This window comes from Nicotiana tomentosiformis, chromosome 5, assembly GCF_000390325.3.
Source record: "Nicotiana tomentosiformis chromosome 5, ASM39032v3, whole genome shotgun sequence".
NCBI classification, from domain to species: Eukaryota; Viridiplantae; Streptophyta; class Magnoliopsida; order Solanales; family Solanaceae; genus Nicotiana; species Nicotiana tomentosiformis.
In genome coordinates, this window is record NC_090816.1 from 134,200,858 (window position 1) to 134,213,074 (window position 12,217).

Genomic DNA, 12,217 nt, shown 5'->3' on the forward strand with positions numbered 1-12,217 from the left:
TGATTATGGGTTTCTATACATTTGATTTTTCCTTTTGAACCGTCAAAATGTATTCTATGAATTGGAAGAAGAAAGAAAAAGTCGGCCCGGTGTACAAAGCTCCCGCTATCCTGGCGTCCCGGGAGGGCCGGACTAGTATATTGTACGTAGCCTTATGCTGCATTTCTGCAATAGGCTATTTTCACGGTTCGAACCCGTGATATCCTGGTGACATGACAACAACTTTACTAGTTACGTCCAGATGCGGATCTAGGATTTATAGTATATGGGTTCCTGGATTAATTTCAAATTAATATACAATAATAATTGTGTTCATAGTTAGATATTTATTAATATTTACTGAATTTTTTAATAGAAATACAGGGTCTAAGCAAAAGTTACTTGGTTCCCGGAAACCCAACAACTGCACTCTAGATCCGCCACGGGTTACGCCAAGGTTCCCCTTCTTGTTCCTGTTGTAGGAATACAATTAATGGATATTAAGCTATGTTACATGGATTTGTTTATGGTACATATACATGCCGTCTTGGTACCATATGGGTATCTCAAGGCAAATCAGAATATCGGTATAATAATATAGATAATAAGAGGACATAATTGACTGATTTCAACTAGAATGCACCTTTATTTCTTATGTTGCTTTGACCATGTGTATAGCGTCCAAATAGTTGGAGATTCCTTACTTCGTATTATTGCTTATTTTCTGCAGGTTCTTGGTGATTGTTGTTATATGATGCCTCCTAAGAGAATAAAGTATTGTCGAAGTTTACCTCCTGACGTCCTTAGCGACCTTCCTGATAATGTAATCGATGTCATTCTGATGTGTTTGCCTTGTAAAGATGCTGTGAGGACAAGCATCTTATCGAAGAAATGGAGGTATCACTGGTGTAGACTTACAAAGTTGACGCTTGATTCATCTCTGTGGGTAACAAAAAAAGATTTACTAAGCCCTACAGTCAAATTTACAAAGATTATCTACCAGCTTTTGCCCCTTCATGAAGGACCCATTACTAAGTTTACCCTGAACATTGGTTTTCTAGAAAGTTGTCCTGAGATTGGCAACTTCGTATCTTTCCTCTCTAGGAAAGACATTCAACATCTTGTTCTTCACCTTTCGTGGAAAATGCTATACAAATTGCCTTCTTCACTTTTCACTTGTTCGCAGCTGAGGCATCTAACTCTTCGTAACTGCTTAATGCATCCCCCATCAGCTTTTCAAGGATTTGATATGTTAACCAGCTTGGAGCTATGTAATGTCAAAATTTCTTCTGTATTGCTGGAGACTTTAATATCTCATTGTCCAGTGCTTGGGCAGTTGGTTCTGAATATCTCAGACATTTTAAGCATTATTGAAATTAATGCCCCAATGCTGAGATCGTTTGATTTCAGAGGCGATATAAGTTCTATCTGCTTAAGGAATGTCCGGTTGAGGTTTTTGTTATTTAAGATGAAATAGTCTTAAAATGAGGGTGAATGGGAAATTGAGGAAAAATGAAATTTTTGAGTAAAATTTTAAGTTTCCCCCTCTTGACAATAAGACATTGTCCCATATTGGAAGAGGAAAAGATTTTTGGTGGGTATATATATAATTGCTCTTCTTGTAGCTCTTAAAGAGTTAAGAAGAAAGCAAGCCTCGCACCGTCGTCGTCGCTCGGCTCGGCTTCGGCTTCGGCTTCGGTTTGATTGATTAATTTTTTGGACCAAATTTATTTGTTAATAGTAAATATTAACGTAAGATTATCCGCATTTGTAACGGATATTTTTCAATCCGTGTATTGATCACCAGCTGCAATAGCAGCCGCCTAATGCTCTTCCTACCATGGCCAAGTGCTTGCTCCACAAACAAGCTAGTGCATGCTCCACCATGAAGGGTGGAGGGTCGTTCATCTTCAAAGCTGACTGCTATAAATATGTACAGCAGCTGTTGAAGAGACACACCACACCAAACTGAAAACGCTCAACTTTGGCTATACATTGCACTCCTTCCTCTCAGCATTTCCATACGATTTTCTGAGTTTCTACTCCTTTGTTCTGCATTGTTTTAACTTCAAACAAAGCAACTGTAAGTGTGATTTGCTACCGAACTTTGTGTTCGCTGAAACACTGGGGTTTGAAGTACCGCTACACCAGTGTGTGATTCGTTCTATCCTGGGAGGAAATAATGCATAACCTTGGGTACTAGCAGGGGATTAAATTCCTTAAGGAAACACTATGAATTCAGTGGGCTCGAATTAATTACTGTTTCATTACGATAACTTATATTTCCCAGAATTATTATTTACAAATACAGCAATATTGACGGGACTAACAATCTTAAGGAATTTAATATTTATTTCTGTATTTGTGTTATTCTTATTATTCTGTAAACTAAAACCTTTGTGGTTTTGTGTACTCCCGTTTTGGAGAGTAAAGCCTTCGTGGCGTTTTGTTGAAAATTAAAATCTACGTGATTTTTACTCCAGTTTGAAAACGTTTATTAAACGTTTGTTTGCGTCATTCTTTTACAGAAAAAATGACGATTGAAAGCGAAAACCAAGCTGTTCCGACGGTGACTGCCAACGCATCGACAAGCTGAACACCGGTGTTGGCACCAGCAGAAAAACCCGAAAAATTTTTCGGGATTGATTTCAAGCGTTGGCACAAGTGATTTTATATGATTTCCAGAAGTAGTCTATGTAGATTTTATATATCAGGATCCTTAGCTTAGAAATTAATATTGAATAGAGAGAAACAAGTGTTGATGTAGCAGTATAACAGTGTTTTCCCTTGCTGTATCTATTTCAGAGGCATTGTTGGATGGATGTTTCAATTAGTTTGTTCTGTAATAATATTGTCATTACATGATTAAGGATTCACACATTTACTATTACCTACTCATGAATGATTTTTCACCCGGTGTCTGGTATTCGCATTGGAGTCCGACTATATCCGAATTCGCGCCGCGTAGATCCTTATCTGGGGGGAAGCGTTCCATATCAAGGATTTTTTTTCTGGTTAAGGGAAGAACAGCCTTATTCGCTGCACCACATCCTTTGGTGGTAGCACATATTTAGATTAATGAAGTATGATTGAGTAATATCTCAATTTATATCTATTATTTTCCAAACAACCATCAATAATAAATTCTGGGTAAGTTAGAATTATAATCAATTTAAACTTAGATTTAAAAACCAAGTTTGGATAAAATATGATCCTAATCCCAAATAAAAGCTGAGCCAAAACTAAGATTTGGCTCTTACCAAGTTCTTCTTTTACCTCCTTATCATAGTAAAATATAATTTTGCTGTGATTGGAACCAAAACTATTCTCCGTTGCTTCATTTGGGTGCATATATTGTTGGTCGACAATATTCTTTTCACGGTCAATCCCTGATCTCTTGATATTATTGGTCACTATATGACAATATTATTTCACGGGTTTAATCAATAACCTCTTGATCACGCGATTTTTTTTCTGCTTTAAAATAGCTGGTTAGCCCTTTGATATGCTGAAAAGGGTGTGCTTAACAGTTGACATACCCAAAATACATGCTTTTATTTTGTTATGATTCGTTATTAATAATTTTGGCCAAATACCTAGACCGCTGCTTAAACTTGGCTCTAATTTTTATTTTACCACTTAAACTCAACCTAATACCTATTGAACACTCTATCTCAAATAAAGGTGTTCCTATTAAACACAAATAGGGCTGGCAAACGGGTGGGTTGGTTCGGATATGGGACGTGTCAAAACGAGTGAAAAACGGATAAATTATACGACCCGACCCATATTTAATACAGATAAAAAATGGGTTAACCGTCGGACAATATGGGTAACCATATTATCCATGACTTCATGAATATGATCACTTTGGGAGAATTTCTAGTCTCCCAAACTTGAGAAACATCTAATTTGAGGCTTTACAAATAAAAGTTAAACTCATTAGGTATCTATTGGTTATCCAATTTCTAAATGGATAATATGGTTTTTATCCATATTTGACCCGTTTTTAAATAGTTCATTATCCAACCCATTTTTAGTGGATAATATGAGTGGTTAACTGTTTTCTTTTAATCATTTTGTCAACCCTAAACACAAATAATTTTTTCCCCTCCAAAACACAAATGATGACATGACATATTTGTGTGAACTGCACCTATGTTAGGCGCGTGAAATGATCATTTCTTTTCCTTTTTTTTCAAAACATTACTTCCCACCCCTACATAACAACCATCCACGTTGGAGAAGAAAAGGAAGAAACAACCACCCATATCCATCGTGCAACCACCCGATCACCACCACTCTTCATTCATGACCGCCACTATTCACCATCTTTTCCCAAAGATTAATTACAACTATGTGAGATTCGATTAAAAAAGAAAAAATGACATTGTATAGCCGTTGTAAAACTAATATCCAAGAATATATATATATATATATATATACATACATTTTGTATGTTATATATAAAAATTATACAAGTTTTATATATTTTTTCGGCTAGCAGATGTAAATAGTTTCTGGCGCGAGCTAAAAGCGATAATATCCCATTAAAAAACCCACAATCTTCTTCCTCACCAAAGCTCAAAATGCAAGAATCTGAGAATCTTCAAAGTCGCCTACTTTATCCCATAAATCAGAGGCAAAACTATCACAATATTAAATAACAAAGAGAGTAACCCAGTAGGGAAACCTCATAATTCCGCCTACTCAAAAATCAAAAAGGACTATTCAACTCAAAATCAAACAATTTCAAAAGTGCTCAAACTTAATTTCGTGAATCACAGCATGTCCGGCGAAATAGAAACAAAATTTGAAAGCAGTCAAACGTTAATCGATTTGTTGTGGTGTCAAGTGGTGGGTAGCAGGTTGTGAATTTTTAAATTATTCTTGTTAGCCATGAAATTGGATAGGCATTTAAGATAGATTGCAGAAGAATTAAAAAACGGTGGAATAATAGGGAAAGGTGAAAATTTGAAATAACATGTGAATTTATTAATGCAAGACATGCACAGGCACAACCAGGGGCTGATCTATTTATTGGAGTGGGGGTGGGATGCTACCTAGTCACTCTGGATAAATTTTATATATATACTAATATTTTTCTCAAAATATTCTACATATATAATGTCACGACCCAAAATTCAAAAGGTCGTGATGGCGCCGGACACCACTGTCAGGCAAGCCAACCATAATCAATTAACTTAATTACCCATTTTTAGTATTTTTGAAATAAAAATTTCTTTAATAAAATTGTAGAGATAAAAACTGATAGAGTAAATGATAAATATTTTTGCAGCTAAATTTCTAAACAATTCACAACCATTCCCAAAATCCGGTGTCACAAGTGCATGAGTTTACTAGGGAATTAAAATAAAATACAGCATCTGTCCAGAATACAAATTAGACAGGAAAATATAATAACTCTGAAGGAGATTCTGTTAACTGCGGATCGTAATATAGAATGCAGCTCACATATGTCCCCACAATTTTTATAACACCTCTGCGCCCACAAGGCCTCTATACATATATGTACCTGCATAATAAAATGTGCAGCAAGTGCAATATGAGTACGAAAATAACGTATACCCAGTAAGTATCAAGCCTAATCTCGAAGAGCTAGAGATGAGAGGGCCGACTATGACACTCACTATGGGTCAATAATATTAAATAATCATGAAAATAGAAATATTTATATCAACGATGATTCACATAATTAACAATAATTTATTGAACCAGTAGAAGTAATTAAATTCCTTCAATTCCAATAATTCTCAGTATAATAATTAAATTCCTTCAATTCAAATAATTTCTAATCTATTAAGTAAATCTTTCAATTTCAATAAAAATTCCAGTTTATCAAATAGCTTTACAAGCTACAATTTAATTTCAATAAATTTTCAATTTATCAAATAACTTTACAAGCTGTAATGAACTGTCCAAGTATCGTATAATAATAATAATTATTATTAAGCACGATTTCTGTCGAGGACGTACGACCCGCTCCAGAGTGTCGTGTACACTGCCGAGGGACGTGCGGCGCGATCCATAGATGCATCTATCCTGCCGAGGCGTTCGGCCCGCTCCACAAGAAAGGAGGACATTTTCTTATGTGCCTCCGGAAGGACAATATGTTTATTATAAGATAAATTTGGGAGGAGAACAATTTCTTTTTAACAATTAATTGATTTAAACAAAAATTAAGCATATGAGATTTCCATCCTTTAATATCTTTATCTAACAATTCACAATATATTCATATAGATATCAATTAATATAAATAAATCAAAGAATACAATCTACACAAGTAAGGCATGCTTTGAGTCCTAAATTACCCGAACTTTAGCATTTAATAGTAGCTACGCACGGACTCTCGTCACCTCGTGCGTACGTAGCCCCCACAATTAGCAACAATTATTTAATTTTTAATCACCTAGGAGGTAATTTCCCTCTCACAAGATTAGACAAGAGACTTACCTCGTCTTACTCCAATTTAATCCACTATAAGGCCTTTTCCACGATAATCCAACTCTGCCTGGCTCGAATCTAGCCAAAATAATTTGATACAATCACTAAAAATTATAGGAATTAATTCTATAAGAAAATACTATATTTTTAATAAAAATTCCGAAATTAATAAAAATTCATCCGTGGGGCCCACATCTCGGAATCCGGCGAAAGTTATGAAATACGATAACTCATTCAATTATGAGTCCAAGCATACCAGTTTCACTCAAATCCGACTCAGAATCGATACCGAAATCTCAAAAATTCGTTTCTATGAGATTTCTAAAAATTTTCAAATTTCAATCTCAAAACACTAATTAAATGATGAAAAAAATGATATATTTGTGTATATAGACCAAATCCGAGTTGGAATCACTTACCTCAAATGTCTTTGCTTGAAACATCTGCCAAACGTCGCTTCTGCTCAAGCTCAAGTTTGTCAAAAATGGCAAATGGGTCGAATGCCTCTGTTTTTATAACTTACAGATCTGCCCAGTTCGATCTCGGGAGCTCGATCTCGGGAGCTCGATTTTTGGGCCTCAATTTTGGGCCTCGACCTTGGGCTCGATCATAGCCCAGAATTTCCAGCAGAAGAGAAAAAAAAATTGCAGCAATTATTTAAGTCCAATTTGTGATCCGTTAACCATCCGAAACTCACCCGAGGCCCTCGGGACCTCAAATATACCAACAAGTCCTAAAACATCATACGAACTTAGTCGAACCTCTAAATCACATCAAACAACGCTAAAACCACGAATCATACCCCAATTCAAGCTTAAGGAAACTAAGAATTTTCAACTTCTAGATTCGATGTCGAAACCTATCAAATCAACTCCGATTGTCCTCAAATTTTGCACACAAGTCATAAATGATATAACGGAGCTATGAAAATTTTTGAAACTGTATTCGGACTCCGATATCAAAAAGTCAACTCCCCGGTCAAACTTCCAAACTTAAATTCTTGTTTTAGCCATTTCTAGCCTAATTTCATTACGGACTTCCTAATAAAATTCCGATCACGATCCTAAGTCCAAAATCACCATACGAAGCTGTTAGAATCATCAAAATTCTATTCCGGGGTCGTTTTCATACATAATTCGATATCCGGTCACTATTTGAAGTTAAATTTTATTTTTAATCAAAATTCCATATCTCGGGCTAGGGATCTCGGAATTTGATTCCGGGCATACGCCCAAGTCCCAAATCACGATACGGACCTACCAAAACTATCAAAACACTGATCTGAGTCTATTTGCTCAAAAAGTTGACCAAAGTCAAACTTGGCCTTTTAAAGCCAACTTAAGGAAACAATTGTTCCGATTTCAACCCAAACACTTTCAAATCCCGAACCAACCATCTCACAAGTCATAAATCATTTAAAGCACATACAGAAAGTTTTATTTAGGGGAACAGGGTTCTAAAAGTCAAAATGACCGGTTGGGTCGTTACATTCTCTCCCACTTAAATATATGTTCGTCCTCGAACGTGCTAAGGAGTGTTCCGGAGTTATCCAAAATTACTGTTGAACACCTCGTGCACCTACCCGTGCTACCACACCCAGTTGAGTACATTAACTCGAGCCAATCTTAAAATTCTCTTATTTATTTAGGCAAATAAGCCTTAGAGCCCAATTCTAACATCCAGAATTCTCCACCATGCATGTCTCCAACCTATAAATGTCGTAACAATCACTACACGATGCACTAATACAGGATTGCATACCTTTGTTGAATTTAGACCATGCACCGCATCATTCACATGACTATAATAACATCCTCCGATAACAATAGCCAAAATTCCATGAATCTGATGTTCACAACACACCTCATGATACATATAAGTCATGTTCCAACTATTGAAATGCTTCCACGATGGAAGAAATGTATAGAAATTCATAATCAACTGCCGAGTCAACAATTATTGAGTTTCTCCTTCTGACAAGAACTATTGCCTCATTATAACCAAATAATGGTATTTGCTATTTATTACACTTCATATAATCCGATCGCACTGATCCTGAATCCAATAATCTCGTCTCACTAAGTATAAGCTGCTCAGGCAATAAACCACCTCAGACGCGATCAAAAAGCCTCATATGTCGCCATAATGAGCTAATAAGCTACAGACTCGATTACGATACATAAGAAAAACGAACTCTGTAAAGGATTTCTCAACCCACGTGACTAATTAGACAACTGAAAAGGTGTCATGAACCTTCCTTAGAAAAAGGGACACAAACACACAAAATAGAATATAGGAGACTGTACTCAACATCACATTATTGCGACGTGCAACCCGATCCACACATGATACCGTTACTGCGTGCAACCCGATCCAAACAACATCCCTGTGGCGGCGTGCCACCTGATTCGCACAAAAAGAAACTATAAGAAAATACTTACCGAGCTAAAATGCTCATTACTACAAAATATCCGAATATCGGACACAAGCACGCTCAGTGCATAATATCATCCCTGGAAGGACCGACATCGCCATACGCTACAAAACTCAAGCACAACTAAGGTACAATATATGATCTGAATCTCGAGAGCCATCCTACTCACATAACACCATCGCTATGCGGAACCTCATCACATAAGAAATTTATCAAGCCATTTCATAACTCACACGGCACAATATAGTATTACATGAAATAACCGACGATAAAATGACATCCCACGTCCGAATACTCCAACATAGGGAGCTTTTATGCTGAAATGAACACATCCGGCTTGATATAGAGACACATGTCACTCTGCTCAAATGTCTTTCCTTGAAACATCTGCCAAACGTTGCTTCTGCTCAAGCTCAAGTTTGTCAAAAATGGCAAATAGGTCGAATGCCTCTGTTTTTATAACTTACATATCTGCCTAGTTCGATCTTGGGAGCTCGATTGTGGGTCTTGATCTTGGGCTCGATCATAGCCCAGAATTTTCAGCAGAAGAGAAAAAAAAATTGCAGCAGCTGTTTAAGTCCAATTTGTGATCCGTTAACCATCCGAAACTCACCTGAGGCCCTCGGGACCTCAACCGAATATACCAACAAGTCCTAAAATATCATACGAACTTAGTCGAACCTCTAAATCACATCAAACAACGCTAAAACCACGAATCATACCCCAATTCAAGCTTAAGGAAACTAAGAATTTTCAACTTCTACATTCGATGTCGAAACTTATCAAATCAACTCCGATTGTCCTCAAAATTTGCACACAAGTCATAAATGACATAACGGAGCTATGAAAATTTTCGGAACTGTATTCCGACTCCGGTATCAAAAAGTCAACTCCCCGGTCAAACTTCCAAACTTAAATTCTTGTTTTAACCATTTCAAGCTTAATTTCACTACGGACTTCCAAATAAAATTTCGATCACGCTCCTAAGTCCAAAATCACCATACAGAGCTGTTGGAATCATCAAAATTCTATTCCGGGGTCATTTTAACATCTTTCGACATTCGGTCACTATTTGAAGTTAAATTTTATTTTTAATCAAAATTTCATATCTCGGGTTAGGGACCTCGGAATTTGATTCCGGGCATACGTCCAAGTCCCAAATCATGATACGGACCTACCAAAACTATCAAAATACTGATCTGAGTTTGTTTGCTCAAAAAGTTGACCAAAGTCAAACTTGGCCTTTTAAAGCCAACTTAAGGAAACAATTGTTCCGATTTCAACCCAAACACTTTTAAATCCCGAACCAACCATCCCACAAGTTATAAATCATTTAAAGCACATACGAGAAGTTTTATTTAGGGAAACGGGGTTCTAAAAGTCAAAACGACCGGTTGAGTCTCGCTGGGTTGTTTGGTTATTAGCTGTTCCCTTTGTTACCTTTATTTTCTTTTCTTTATGCTCATTTTCTTCATCTTTGTTATTCACTTTTTTGTGCAATCTCATTTTTATTATTTATTTAAATTGTATGTTTCTTCCTTTATTTTTTTATCTTCAAATTTTATTTGGATAAATTTTTTATAATTTTCTATTTTGCCCATCTAATGTTATTTTATTAATGTTTGAATTTCTTTAGAGTGATGCATCAAAGACATGGTGTTAATAAACTATATGCAGATCGAAGAGGCATATTATGTATCCATTTATGCATAAAAAAATCTTTCAAATTAAATTAAATTAATTTAAAATGGATCGAACCAAACCGAATTAATGGAAAACGGATCAAATCGATTAAATGTACACCCTAACGTTATCTCCTTCGCTAGTGATCGACTTGCTTTAAAATAGTGGCACCCATAGCTAACAAATCCTGAATCCGCCTCTCACAACCACATTTGACCATCTAATGTTATTTTATTAATTTTTGAATTTCTTTAGAGTGATGCATCAAAGACATGGTGTTAATCAACTATATGCAGATCGAAAAGGCGTATTACGTATCCATTTATGCATAAAAAAATCTTTCAAATTAAATTTAATTAATTTAAAATGGATCGAACCAAACCGAATTAATGGAAAACGGATCAAATCGATTAAATGTACACCCTAACGTTATCTCCTTCGCTAGTGATCGACTTGCTTTAAAATAGTGGCACCCATAGCTAACAAATCCTGAATCCGCCTCTCACAACGACATTTGAGAAAAAGTATTCTTTCTTTTTTTATTTTTTTTTAATTTTTATGAAACCATATGCTTATATATTCTCAATTAAATAAGTGAAGCATTATTTGTGCCAGAAATTGGGAAAAGAGATTACAACATCTTTTGATAAGACTTGCACTAACCACGTCTACGTGAAACGATTTTAAAAAGAAAATTCGTATCCTATTTCACGTATAATGTCTTACCATGACCCATTACACATTTGAAATTATAGGCGTAAAATTATTTTATTTTTGAAATTTTTGTGATTTTCACTTATATATCCCATACTCCGTGTAGAACATAAGACCGTCTAGAGTGAGATTTGAACCGCCAATTTCACTTATAGAGGTGCATCAAGTAATTATTGCACCATAAGTGTCTTTGAGCATGGGTGCACACACATATATTTTAGTAGTTTTGAAGAAAGATAACATTGTTATACATGATTTTGAGAAATGAGCATGGATTCACGTGAACCCATACATTAACCTACATACGCCCTTGATTGTTACGAGTTTAAAGTTTATATGCTAATAGAGTAAAAAACATTTGCATACTGAGTTATTTATAATTTCACAATTAAATTATTTGTGTTTATAAAACTCCACCACTAAAAGTTATCTATTTACATTTCACATAAATAATACATCACAAATATTTCATTAGTGATAATCAAAACTCAAAAAACCACAATAAAGAATAGGGGGGAATGTAGAACTCAAAGAAACCACACACTCCCGCAGAGACATATGTACACACTTGATGCACATAATATATTGAAATCATGAGCATAAAAAGTAGTGGTATATTTTCTAACAAATTCGTAACATGATTATTCTATTTATAACGTTAAGGAACTCAAAATTAACTTTATAATAAGATATGACATTGTTCAAATTATAGCTTGTAAGAAAAATGAGTAGATAATATTGACTAAGAACAAGAAGGAAACAAGAACAACTTATATAAAAAAATGTGTCGTGGTAAGCCACTGCCTTGAAAGCGATTTTGACCCGACTGAGTACAAATCGTTAAGACCGGTCGCTCCCCAAGGTTCCACAACACCTCCAAACACATGACAATTGCCCAGATATCGGTTGAAGAAGAAGAGAGTTGAAGTTTTTTTTTTG